Consider the following 14,112-nt stretch of genomic DNA (forward strand, 5'->3'; position numbering starts at 1 on the left):
TCAGTGCTCTACTGCACCCTGACTGGCTCGTCTCTTCCTTGTGACCCTTCTGTAAGAGGATGTCCAATTGTCTACAGAAGTACTTTGGGTCTCCACTCTGTGCTCCCCCTCGTTCACATTGATATGCTTTTTTGTTTTGAGTCTTTGATGCCTGCTACCTGATACCATTGACACTTCATGATCACACAGGCTGGTGTGCTTCTTTCATGTGGGCTTTGTTGCTTCTGAGCTAGATGGCTGCTTGTTTATCTTCAAGCCTAAGATCCTGGACGCTGTATCTTTTGATAGCTCGGCACCATCAATTTTCTTCACCACATTTGCTTATGCACCCATTTGTCTTCAGCGATCATATGAAGGTGAGCATCACAGAATGCTGGGACTTTAGAACAGAGTGTTCTTGCGTCGAAGGAGTACTTGAGTAGAAGCCCAATGTCTGTCTGTGACCTGAATACGTAACATAGAAATACATGCACATAGATCTATTTCCCTATCATTATATAGAAATATATTTGCATATGTACATGCCTGTATTTAGACATCTATAAATGTCCTTTGCCTCCTAGGTCTTTCCTCTATTTCTTTTTACTTTCCTCTTGTCTCACTATCACGTTCAGCCTTCATTTGGGTTTCAGTAATTCCTCTTGGCTACATGCCCTCCTTGCCATTGATTTTCGATCAATCACTTGTTGTTCTCTTTCCCCTGGGTTTGTTGAAAGTCCCTTCCCTTTCCACCATGTGAATCATTTGTAAGAAGATTGACATGGGATGAAACCTCTTTACTCAGGTCACGGCCCTGATGTAATTGAAAAAATATTTCTTCAGGGTTGTGACCTACTTCTTATGTAAGTGGACACTGTGGACACGCTCACTTGCTCTTTGCTAAGCCCTGGATGCTTTATTTGGATTCTTTTCTTTGGACTTGAGCCAATGCCTGCCATATTGGCTACTGGACCTGGGAGCCATCAGCAGCCTGCCATCTGATCTGCCAACCTTGAATTCATTCCCATGTTCAGTCACAAGGCTGACCTGTCCACCTTGGGTTTGTCTGCTATCTCCTTGCCAATCTTGAGATCACCAGTCTCTGAAGGTACAAGTCAAGAGAAGCTTCTAGCTTTTTAACATTTGACCCACAGACTTAGAATCTGTCCAAACTTACCTGCTACAACAACTGTTAGCTGTTTTCTGAATATAAATTTCTCTTTTTCCTTCTCTCTCTATAACACCACTGGTTTTGCTTCTCTAGAGAACCCAGCCTAATATATGTCCAAAGACCATGGGACCAAGTCTCACTGTCCTTAAAGGAGCACTCTGGTGGTACTTCTTCCAAGATACATTTGTTCATTAATTTGGCTGTCCATGGATTGGCACAGTGGCTGAAGCAATAGATTCAAGCGTGGGAACAATTGGGAGGATGGCACGGGACCATGCAATGTTTCCTTCTGTTGTGCATCAGGTCACTTTTTGTTGGAACTGACACAATGGCACCCAACAACATCTTATATTGAATATTCTTTGTTGACACAATAATTCGAAGACATCAGCTCTTTGTCAGTCTTGTCCATTGTCAAGCTTCTGCATGCATATGAGACAATGAAAAATGCAAAGGCTAGGCACCCCTTAGTCCTCAAAGGGACATATTGGCTTTTTAATGCTTTGCAGAGATCTTTTACAGTGGGATTTGTCCAATCAAGTGATTGCAGCCTTGGAAGCCCCATAGGACAGTCTTACTCTGTCCTATTGGGTTATTATGGGTTGGAATGAACTCACAGGCTACAAGCATTTTCTTTAAATGTCTATTTAATCAACTTAGTAATTTTTAATAGATCTGATTCCATTGCTGCGGCATTCTGTCAGTTCATCTCATTCTTGGATTTCTCTCATCTTTGCTGCTCTTCCACTTTACCAAACCCGATGTCCTTCTCCAGCAATCGGTCTCTCTTGGTGACATATCCAAAGTAAGCAAGCTGATATCTTAGGAAATATCCTGTGAATTGTAGTGTTTGAGTTGTCTAGTTTCCAGAATTAGATTGGTGAGCTTTTCTTCCTAGTCTGTCTGCATTTGGAAACGTCAGCGAAGCCAGCCCTTCTGGTGGTATTTGGAACACCACGGGCAGAGCTCCCAACAGCTCAGCAGTCCACCGGCCACCAAAGGCGGGCCCATGGGCAGGTGGTGGAGGAGACAAGACAGCCACTCTGATTTTCCACTTGAGTATTCATAGACATATGATTTTGTTTAACTTAAGGAAATTATGAAGTGTCTTTAATTCTATTATTCTGGAAAACTACATGAGTAAGTGTCTGAGGGCAGAGTGCCAGGAAATGCCATATTATTCCCTAGGGTCTATATTCAGACATAGGATATTATGAAGTTTCATAAATTTATATGAACTAAAATAAACCTCATTGTCATTAAGTCGATTCTGACTCAGAGAGATCCTATAGAGGATTTTCCAAAGCTGTAAATCTTTATGGGCACAAGATGCATCATCCTTGTCCAGTGCAATGGGTGAGGGATGCGAGCTGCTGACTTCGTGGTTAGCAGTGCAACGTTCACCTGACAGTGCCACCAGTGCATACAAGATGCAGTGTTCAGGTCAAAGCCACATTGAAATTGTAATCCCATCACGTGCTTGTCTGGGTGGACTAGAGAAAGAAATCCAGAGACACTCATATGTGTCTGAGAGAGAGCTTTATATAAAGGAGCAATTGTATATTGAGAAAACAGCCCAGCCCAGTCCAGATCAAGTCCATAAGTCTGATATTAACCCATATGTCTAATAGCAATCTATACATTCTCCTTCAGACTCATGCAGCCATGCAGTAACGCTGAATGCAGGAAGTTCATGGGCAATTGGGTGGAAAGTCTTGTGGATTCAGTGGCAGTGGAAGCATCTCCACGCTGGCATGGGTCTCCACGTGGCTTCCCCAGCCCCAAGGCTCTGGCTGCCATCAGCATAGCTCCATGTGGCTTGTCAACAGGAATGTCTCACAGGGAGACAAGCAGAGAGTGCGTATATGGCCTTCAGTGAGCTATTTATCTCCTTCATGCCTCCAAATGAAGTCATTAAGCTGAGAACTGATTGACAGACTAGACTCCACCCCTTTGCAAGTTGACAGGAGATTACATAACTGCCACACATCATCACAGATAGATAGATCCCTAGTCTTTCCTGAGATACAGTTGAATCCTGAGGACCTCTTTTGGAGAAATTCCATATGATCAAGCACCCAGAGGTCTCCTCTAAGGAGGAACCCACTGCTGTGGAGTGATTCTGACTCACAGCCACCCGATAGAGGAGTTCACAGATGGTAAATCTTTATGGGAGCAGCCAGCCCCGTCTTTCCCTACAGAATGGCCAGTGGATTTCAGCCGATTACCTCGCCGTTAGCAGCACCACGTGTAACCTCCACTGATACTAGGGCTCTTTCCTATAAAGATTAAACCAAAAGACCCAAAGCAGAAACAACCCACCCTTGGTACCAGCAAGTCAATTCTGATTCATAGTGACCCTAGAGAACAGAATAGAACTGCCCCTGTGGATGCCTGAGTCTGTATGGGGCAGAGAGCCTCATCTTTTTCCTGGGGAGCTGCTAGTGGGTTTGAACAGCTTACCTTTAGGTTAGCAGGTCAATGCATAGCATACTACACCACCAAAGCTCTACTGAGGGCACCGGGAGGCAGTTCTACCCTGTCACAGGAGGTGGCTGTGCATCAGAATGGGCTCCAAGGCACCTGACAGCAGTGACATTGGTAACACGCAATCTTGAATGGCTTCCCTCTTTCCCTGGCTTCAATCCCACCTCTCCTTACTTCCAAAGCAGAGTAGATCTTGTCTCAGTCTCTGGTTCTAGGGAGGTGGGAAACGATGGAATTGAGTCCCACCCGCTGCCCCACTCCCTACTGCCTAGATCAGTACTGGGACTGTCAAGGGGAGAAATGGGTGGCAGACAGCTTGCTTTGTTTTTGAGGTTTTCTTACCCACAACCCAAATGTTCACTTTGAAGAAATCCCTGACCAAGAGGAAGCCTGCCAGCGGTTTTTCTCTCACCCAAAGTTGCAAATCTTTTCTTTCCGGCTGGAATATAAATTTCAAAAGATATGGCTGGCGAAAAGCCAGGGACCACTTCAGTCTCCAAAATCAGTGACATTGATTGAGCCAATTCGGACGCGTGGTCACCCTGTAGGACAGAGTAGAACTGTCTTAGTGAGTTTCCAAGACTGTCACTCCTTATGGGAGTGGAAAACCTCATCTTTCTCCCAGGGAGGGGCCGGCAGTTTCAAACTGTCAATCTTTGGCCACTAGCCCAACGTGGAACTCACTTCACCACCAAGGCTCCTTTTAGGGAACACTTGGTAGGTGGTGTTGATTTGGTTCAATTCACAGTGGCCCTATCTATGTACAACAGCATGAAACACTGCCTGGTCCTGCCCCATCCTCACAATTGTTCTTATCACTTAGCGACCTCATAGCAGTTGATCTCAGTAAAAGGAAGGGGAGCCCATTGCTGCAGCCGCCGTGTCAGCACATCCCTTGAGGGTCTTCTGCTTTATGGAGTCCTGGTGGCCTCATGGTTATGAGTTGGGCTGCCATCCCAAAGGGCAACAGTTTGAAGCCAATGGCTGCTCCTCAGTAGCAGAGTTACGGCCGCCCCTGTTAAGAGGTAGTCTCAGAAACTCACGGGGGGGGGGAGGGGGCAATTCGACTCTGTCCTATAGGGTTGCTATGAATCAGTATCAACTCAGTGAGTGAGGATGGTATTTTTTTTCTTGTGAGTCTACTCTATCAAACATGATATCCTTCTCCAGGGACTGATGACATGTCCACAGTATGTAAGACAAAGTCTCACCATCATTGTCTTCTAGGATCTTCCCCGCAAGGCCAAAGCTGGAGAGAGCTGCCCGAGAGCTGGAGCCCTGAATTCAGACAGCTAGCTTCCTGCAGCATGCGCTTCAGTGCTTTAAAGCCACCAACTGTCCCAGCAGCTCTAGCAAACGAGGGCCAGACCCAGCACAACAGCTTGGAAGTCGTGCGGGCTCCCACGTGGGCGCTTGAACACTAAGTACCCAGTCAGTGTCCTTCATCTGAGTGGAACGGAACCATCACCTGGGAAGGAAACCGAGCCATGGAGCACCGGCTGCACTTTCAGGGGATGAAACCGAGGTTTCTGAGGCCCCTCCCTGGAGGGACCCAGAGCAGTGGGTGGCTCATCACGTCCTCCATCTTCTGGGCCGCCACCGCATGGCTCAGCCCCCACCCCCGCTCAGCTCCAAGGAGAGTTGCTCACAGTTCCCGGCAGTGCTGGCTCTCTGTGTGTTCTCAGCAGCACGGGTCAGCCTCTGGGCTGACAGCTTGAGCTCTTTCCTCTGAACCAACAGCTGTTTTTGCTACTCCCAGCATTACCATGTGTGTGTGTGTGTGTGTGTGTGTGTGTGTGTGTGTGTGTGTGTGTTCCCTCTACCCCATCTTCTCCTAAGTGCTGTCCTGGCAGTGCGTGGTTCATGAGAATGTGAGGCTCGTTCAGGTCTGGCTGTGTTGCAATCAGGCGGAAATGCCTGCATCTCTTTGCCAAGCATGAGTTAAATACTTGCAGAGTGAGTGAGATGCCGTTTCTGGGGCTATGGAAATGATTGATCCCTCTAATCCCATGAGGATTTCTTAGCCTCCTGTTCATAACCCCCCAGTTGCCATACAGCAGACGGTGACTCAGGTCCACCCGGTTGTGTCACAGGGTTCCTGTCCTCCTCCCCCTTTCGGTGTTCTCCCTATGAGGATGTTTAGACCTGGTTCGGTTTTGTTGCTGCTGCTCTGGAACTTCAATTTTATCTCTTTTGCTCACTTGTCATGGTGACTCTGGGTGGAGCTTTGTAGAGTAGGCCAGCTTTCCATTTATCAATTTCTATCCACTGTTTTCACCTCATTGGTTGCAATCCCCACAATGTACAAGTCTGTCTTGGGAGAAGTACAGCCAGAATGCTCCTTACAAGGCAGCATGGGGAGACTTCATCTCACATACTTAGGATAGATATACTACCAGGAGAGACCGGTCCCTGGAGAAGGACGCCATGCTTGGTAAAGTAGAGGGGCAGCAAAGAAGAGGAAGACCCTGAAAGAGATGGACTGATATGGTGGCAGTAGCAGTGGGCTCACACATAGCAGTGATTGTGAGGGTGGGGACGGACTGGACAGGGCTCTGTGGCGTACGGGGAGCTGGAAGTGACCCCACAGAATCTCGCCACACCAGCAACAATGGTAACGTCTCATTCCACCTCTTACGGTGTTTTCTGTTTCCATTTCCCCTTCTTCCAGAATGCTCTTGAACTTTGTCCTCGGGTAAATGCTGCCCTTTTGATCTCAAATGGCTGATCGTTCTAAGGTGTGAACAGCTCCCCAGGGTGACTGTTCCCCTTAGAGGTCTGTCTGATAGTTAAAAATTGAGCCATGGGGTCAGTTCCCTTCTAGATCCGTGGCTCTGGGCTCTTCAGAGGTCCCACCAGTCTCTAATCAATCAGCCTGTTCGCTTGTATAATTTGGGGTTTTGTTCTTCACTCTTAGCCTACTCCCTATCCAGGACAAGGAAGCCTGGTGGTATGGGGGGAGGGTTACATATTGAGCTTCAACCCACAAGGACAGTGGTTCAAAGCCACTACATGCTCTGATGGAAAAAGACAAGGCCATCGGCTTTGGTAAAGATTTAAGAGACTTGGAAAACCCAAAGGGGGCAGTTCCACTCTGTCCTGCAGGCTCAGTATGAGCCAGAGTTTACTGGATGGTAGTCTGTTTTGCTGTTGTTTCCTTTTCCCTTTTGCTTCTTTCTAGGACCTTCTAATGTGGTCCTTTCTGGAGTACTAGGTCGTGGTAGCAGGGCACTATCTAGTTCTCCTGGTCTCAGGGACACGGAGGCTGACAGCCGAGCCCATTGGACTAATTGTTCCGATGCGTCGTCTTTGGTTTTCTTCACTCTTCTTCCCTCCGGACAGGGAGAGACTGCCGATTGCACATCAGCTGACTACTCTTGATCTAAGGCGTTCCTAGTGGCTGGTTATTTGGAAGTAGATTGCTAGGCCTTTCTTCTAAGACGCCCCGCCCCCTTGGTAGAGCTGAGCCTCCAACTTTTCAGTTAGCCATCCAGTGGGTTAGCTATTTCTACCACCAAGGACTAGAATTCAGAGGCCTCAAAGCATAGGCAATTAAAAAACCAGCCACCAAACAAAGGAATTCCCACTGTAGTAGTTAGTGCATGAGAGAAACTGACTGGGCTGAATTTCTTTCTTTCTTTTTTTTTTGCTCCTGCCAGTTCACTTGCCACCCTCACCAGACTCTGTGTCTTAGAGGGTGGGGCTTAGTGAGCTACATAAATGACCACTCTCAGGTTCTCAGGGCTTCCATTGGACACAGCCAGTGGTAGGCACCCAAAGGGATCTCAGGGCGGGCTAAGAGTGAGATGAGGGTGTAGCTACTTCTGCTCAGGTCACAGGTGCTGTCTGATTCCTTTGCGACTCTATCTTTCTTGTTTGATACCATTGAGCAGTTTCCAACTTGAAGCGACGCTGTCCATCAGAAGGAAACGCTGCCTGGTCCTGCACCATCCTCACACTCTCTGTTATGTTTGTTCCCATTGCTGCAGCCCCAGTGTCCGTCCCTCTTGCTGCCTCTTTTCAGCTGCCCCTCTACTCTGTGCAGCATGATTCTCTTCCCCAGGGACCGGTCCCCCTGGTCACATGTCCTGAGGACATGAGACAAAGCCTCACCATTCTTGTCCCTGAGGAGCATGCTGGCTGGGCCCCTGCTGACTGATCACTTTCCTTTGAAAGCTCGTGTGTTTTCCAACTATCCATAGGCGAAGGAGCGAGCCAACTTCATGAACTCTCCTTATTGTCGTTCTCCACAAAGGGACAGGTCAGAAGAAGGGGGGGGGGGCAGTCACGAAGTTTCACTCTAGTTTCCTGATATAAGCAAAGATAACTCTTCCTTGGCAGATGTGTTTCCCTGAAAATAATACGATGCAATATGTTTGAAAAGGCACCACTTATATCGCGTCATCCGATGTGTGTGTGTGTGTGTGTGTGTGTGTGTGTGTGTGTGATGACAACGATGATTCAGGACACTCAACGGAGGGTTGTCACTGGAGTCACGCACTGAGTAACAATTATACTCAAGATGTGCGCGTGATGTGGTTCAGACTCTTCTACATGCTGGTGTAAATAATCTCACAGGTCTCCCATAAAAATCTCCCATGAGCACGGCTTACCTGCTCATTAAACACAGACGGTGGACAATGACCCTATCCGACATTTTGTGCTTATTAAAAAAAGAAGAGGGAACCATTTGGTGAATGTCTCCCACGATCCAGACACGTCGGTGGCTCATTTTCTTCACTTCCTTTCCTCGTTGAGGGGCCGGCACCCTGTGGGTGGTGGCCTGGCTGTTTCCTGGAGGCCACAGCTCAAAGAGGGGAAGTCAGGGGCTCCAGGTCACACGTGGTCAGGGCCAACCCCTGGGTTAGAAGCCCGTTTGGTTGGATTTCAAGGTCCATACTCTCTCACTAACCCAACTGCCTTTTCTGTTCTAGAATGATTGATTATTATATTACTTAGTGGGGGAGGGGTACAGAATAGGGTGGATACAGCCACCACCTTCCTCATGGCAGCCAGGACAGGACTCAGCTTCTGTCTCCCCTGGAGCACACATGCGTCCCCATCTTTTTCCCGATGAACTTGAAGACCCTGTTGTCCTTGGACATGTTGAGAAGCCTGTGCCCTGGGTGAGCAGGGCTGCTTGGTGAGGCATCCCGGGAGGCTGTGCCTTGGTTTGTGGTCACCTGGTGGAGACCCATGGTGCTTCAACGGCTGTCGTGGAGGAAGACTCAGCTAGGCCTTCCGCAAGGATGGTCAACTGCGAGGGGAGGTCCTGGTGGCACAGTGGTTACACGCTGGACCGCTAACCAAGTGGTCAGTAGTTCAAAATGACCAGCAGCTCCTTGTGAAGAAGATGAGACTTTCTACTCCCGTAAAGAGTTACTGGCTCAGAAGTCCTCAGGGACAGTTCTGCCCCGTCCTACAGGGGCACTAGGAGTCAGCACTGACTTGATGGATGGCAGTGAGTTTTTTTTGATTTTTTGGGGGGGGGGTTGGAGGGTGGGGGTCAACTGTGAAGTGAAGAGGTGCTTAACTTCCTGGTTTTCTGAGCGTTTGTGCTTCTGGGTCAGCCTCGGGAACGTCTTCCTGTTGGCTCTGGCAGCTGGCTCGATCTCTTTTTCCCTTCCTGCCAGGTGGCTCTCACTGCTTACGTGTGTCATCACAGATAGCCACAGGCCCTGCCAACCTTGACTGTCACTGCCGCAGGGCTAGACGGTACATCCCAGGCCTGAACTTTTCACCCAAGGTCATGACGTTCTCCCCGGCCACCTCTCCGCCGAAGTGAGTGGGATCCCAAAGGGGCAGGCTGGGGGGAGCATGAAGCAAGGAGGGTGTCATTTTCCACTGACTGCCAAAGAGGCATCTCAGAAGGACAGGCTGCACTTAGCAGGCCAAAAAAAAAAAAAAAAAAAAGAAAGAAAGAAAGAAAAGAAAAAGCCATCTTTAGTTTCCACACTCTGTAAACAAGCAACAAGGAACTGTGAGAGCTGGTAGAAGACAGCCTGCTTTTTCATAGTCTTCTGTTTAGTCTTTCATGTTAGACTGTGTGCTAACCCCTGCTGGGCTGAGCCAGATTTGGGAACTCATTCCGGTGGGCCTGGTAGATCTAATGAGTAGTGCTGGCGTGCGGGCGGTGCTCAGTAGCCGGGCTGTAGTGGTGAGCTATGGTCAATTAATATGGCCCTTCTAGCCACAATTCCTTATGCGATATCTTATAATTCTGTACTCTATGCCTGTGGCCATAATCCCATTGTTGAGGGAGCTCTCCCCTGCGCTAAGGGACAGGGTGAAGATGGCGTGAAGTCCTGCCTTTAGTAGAGGTTGTGAACCAATTCATACCCTTTGTTTACTTGGAGGTATGGTCTGCTGAAAGACAGAAACCACACCCCCTTCACCAAAGCTATCCGGACCAAGAACCACATTGAACACAGAGAGAAATCCCAGGACCATCCGGAGAGCACGGTCCAGACCTCTCTGAAGTGGCAGAGGCTGAGACTAGAGGCACGGAGCCCCTGGGACAGAACAAAGGAGCCAGGCTGAAACCAGAGGCCGAGGCAAGGAAATGGTGAGACAGAGCAGAGTAGCCGCGCTGAGACACCGGGCTGTGAGGCAGAGTGCCAGGTGAGTTTCCTGGTCCTGGAGAAGAGGCCAAGTGACCACAGGGCCGACAGGCTAAGGACCAGAGAGCGATTTGGCTGCTAGTGGAGGAGAGGGGTTGCTGTGGACCAAGGACAGCATCCTCACTGCTTGCTGATCCTGACTCACGGTGACCCACTAACTTCCCTAATAAAACTTCCTAACTGTGGGTATCGTCTGTGAGTTCTGTGTGGCCATTACAATGGAATATGGAACCCAATTCAGAAGTAGAGTGCTGTGGGAGAAACGGGTGGTGGCAGGATAGATAAAGCAAGATGGGGTGTGCAGGCTTGTCTGACCCCTGCCTCATGGCACGAGTGTAGCCAGGGGACACCAGATCCAGGCCCATCCTCACCATTTCCACAAGTGTGCACTCTGGACAAACCAGCGAAGTAGCTGTGTTTCTGAGAATGAGAGCTCCTGAGAGTGACTTTCTGAGCTCTGTGCTGTCTGTTACACTTATTTCTCTGTACCTTGTTTCTTCAGTGCTGTTATACATGGAATTGTGTCTCCCTTAAAACACAACAAAACAACCCAAACCTGCTGTAATACTAACCTTTATAACCATGAGTGTAATCTAATGCAATCACAACCCTCAAGGTAATCTAATATGATGTAATCAATGCATGCAAAGTGACCTCATCAGGATGGGTACCTACTGCTATTGAATGGATTTGGCCTCATGGAGACAGGCTAGAACTGGCCCCACGGGGCTTCCAAGGCTGTAAGTCTTAACAAGACCAGCCTCCTCTTGCTCCTCCAGGGTGGCTCTAGGAGGCTTTACCAGGGAGCAAAGTCCTTGGGACCTTCGTCTGCTGAGGGAGCATTTTTCTCAAAATGAGAAAAAACAGCTGCAAACATCAATAAATAGTTGAACTTGAACAATTGTGAAGATGGAGCAGGACTGGGCACTGGTTTGTTCTGTTGTACATGAACTGACTCAACGGCATCTAACAAGACTAACAGTACATCATAAGAAAGGACTAGTATCTGCTTCCCTGAAGATTTTAGCTATATGACAAAACAATAACAATTTCTGAATGATGAAGGGTTCATGAGGTAGGGGGGAGTGGGGAGGGAAGGGGAAAAGGAGCAGCAAATATTAAGGGCTCAAGCAGAAGGCAAATGTTTTGAGAATGATGATGGCAACAAATGTACATATGTTCTTGACACAATGGATGTATGTATGGATTGCGATAAGAATTGCACGAGCCCCCAATAAAATGATTAAAATTCAAAAAAGATTTTAGCTGAGAGAAGTAGAGTGGACTCACTCCAGGGCCAGTGGGCTTTTGGCTTCAGAGGTAGAGAGACACGGAGATGCCAGGTGCTAGAGGAAGAATTGCCAGCTACTAGAAGCACCAAACTCAAACTCACTGCCATTGAGTCTATGCCAACTCATAGCAACCCTACAGGACAGGGTAGAAGCACAAGAAGATGTCACTTTGACAAGGAAGGTGTGCCTGACCCAAGTCCTGGTGTTTCCAACTGCCTCAGATGCCCACAAGAGCTGGACAATCAATAGGAAGACCAAAGAAGAATCAATACCTTGGAATTACTGGTGTTAGTGAAGGATGCTAAGTGTGCAATGGATTTACAGAAGAACAGGGCGAAGTGCAGGCAGGCGGTGAGATCAAGCCTCACCATAGAAGAGAGGCTGGAGAGGCTTGATCTCACATACTTTGAACATGTTGTCAGGAGGAACCAGTCTCTGGAGAAAGACATCATACTTCGTAAAGTAGAGGGTCAGTGAAAAAGAGAAACAAATGTGGTGAAGAAAGCTGATGGTGCCCGGCTATCAAAAGAGATAGTGTCTGGGGTCTTAAAGACTTGAAGGTGAACACGCGGCCATCTAGCTCAGAAGCAACAAAGCCCACATGGAAGAAGCACACCAGCCTGTGCGATCACGAGGTGCCAAAGGGATCAGGTATAAGGCATCATCCAAAAAAAAAAATACCATAGTGAATGAAGGGGGAAGTGCAGGGTGGAGACCCAAAGCTCATTTGTCGGCCACTGGAGATCCCCTCACAGAGGGGTCTAGGGGAGGAGATGAGTCAGTCAGGGTGCGATGTAGCACCGATGAAGAATATAGCTTTCCCCCAGATCCTGGATGCTTCCTCCCCCCCAACTACCATGATCCGAATTCTACCTTGCAGGACTGGATAGGGCAGAGATTGTACACTAGTGCATATAGGAGCTGGAGGCACAGGGAATCCAGGGTGGATGATACCTTCAGGACCAGGGGTGTGAGGGGCGATACTGGGAGAGTAGAGGGTTGGAAAGGGGGAACCCATTAAAGGATCTACATGTGACCTCCTCCCTGGGGGATGAACAACAGGGAAGGGAGATACCAGATAGGGAAAGATATGACAAAATAATAATCTGTAAATTATCAAGGGCTCATGAGGGAGGGAGGTGCGGGGAGGGAGGGAAAAAAAAAGAGGACCCGATGCAAAGGGCTTAAGTGGAGAGCAAATGCTTTGAAAATGATTAGGGCAAAGAATGTACAAATGTGCTTTATACAATTGATGTATGTATATGTATGGGTTGTGATAAGAGTTGTATGAGCCCCTAATAAAATGTTTAAAAAAAAAGAAAATGATTAGGGCATCGAATGTACAGATGTGATTTATACAATTGATGTATGTATATGTATGGATTGTGTTAAGAGTTGTATGAGCCCCTAATAAAATGTTTTTTAAAAAAAGATCTTCGATGAGATGGATTGACACAGCTGCACCTATGAGTTCAAACATGGTAATTGGTGGTGATAAGACAGGACAGTGTTTTGTTCTGTTGTGCACTGGGTCACTATGAGTCAGAACCTAACACCAACAACCATAGAAATAGACAAAAAGCATCTCCCCTCTGGAGCCGCATGCTGGATTTGGACTTGTGGGCTACTGAATGGGGAAAATATGCAGAACTTTCAAGCAACTTACTTGCAGCAGTGATGGCTTTGAATTGTGTTCTACATTTTTTTCTCAAACTCTGTTCAGGACCTTCTAATGTGATCCTTTTCTGAGCAGATGGTAGTGGTGGTCGGGCACCATCTAGCTCTTCCAGTCTCGGTCCTAGAGACTGGTGTTTCCATTGGACTAATTGCATCCTTGTGTGTTTCGAGGTTCATCCCTCTGCCTTTCTCCTCATGGGGGGAGACCAGTGGTTGCTCCTTAGATGGCTGCTCAAGAACTCTCAAGGAGGTAGGCCCTTCTCATCAGAGTGGGACAGGCGCGTGGTCTGTGGACTGCACTAAGCCAGTGACCTTGGTGTCCCCCAAGTCTAGAGGACCCTTGACTTTGCATCACCACCACAGCTTTATCATGGGAAAGAACTAGCAGCAAGAGAAGTGTTTATTCTCCAAAGTTATAGACCAGGTTTCCAGCCAGAGGAAAATGAGGGAAGAATCCATGTATCGCATGTTCGCCCACTCCAGTTTAGTTACACGTTATTTTCTAGAGTGGCCTGTTCTTATGAACGAGGTTAGTCAACGCACGTCTATCTGGACTGAATGTGGCTAAGAGATAGCTGCCCGGTGAGTTAGGTAGGAGTCCCTGGGTGGGACAAATGTCTCAGCCCTTGGCTACGAGTTGAAAGCTTGCCTGCTTGAATTCTCCCAGAGGTGCCTCAGGAGATCTACTTTAGAAATATCCCAACCATGGAAAACCTTACAGAGCACAGTTCTACTTGGACACACATGAGGTTGCCATGAGCCAGAATCAACTTAGTTCCAACTGGTTGGTTTGCTTTCATAAGGACAAAAGCGAAGAGGAGCTATTTCAGTTCAGATTGTTTGAACTATTTTTCTCTTCCATTCAGATGTCATACTCACTCAAAAA

The sequence above is a fragment of the Tenrec ecaudatus genome, chromosome 2 (genome assembly GCF_050624435.1).
Source record: "Tenrec ecaudatus isolate mTenEca1 chromosome 2, mTenEca1.hap1, whole genome shotgun sequence".
NCBI lineage: Eukaryota > Metazoa > Chordata > Mammalia > Afrosoricida > Tenrecidae > Tenrec > Tenrec ecaudatus.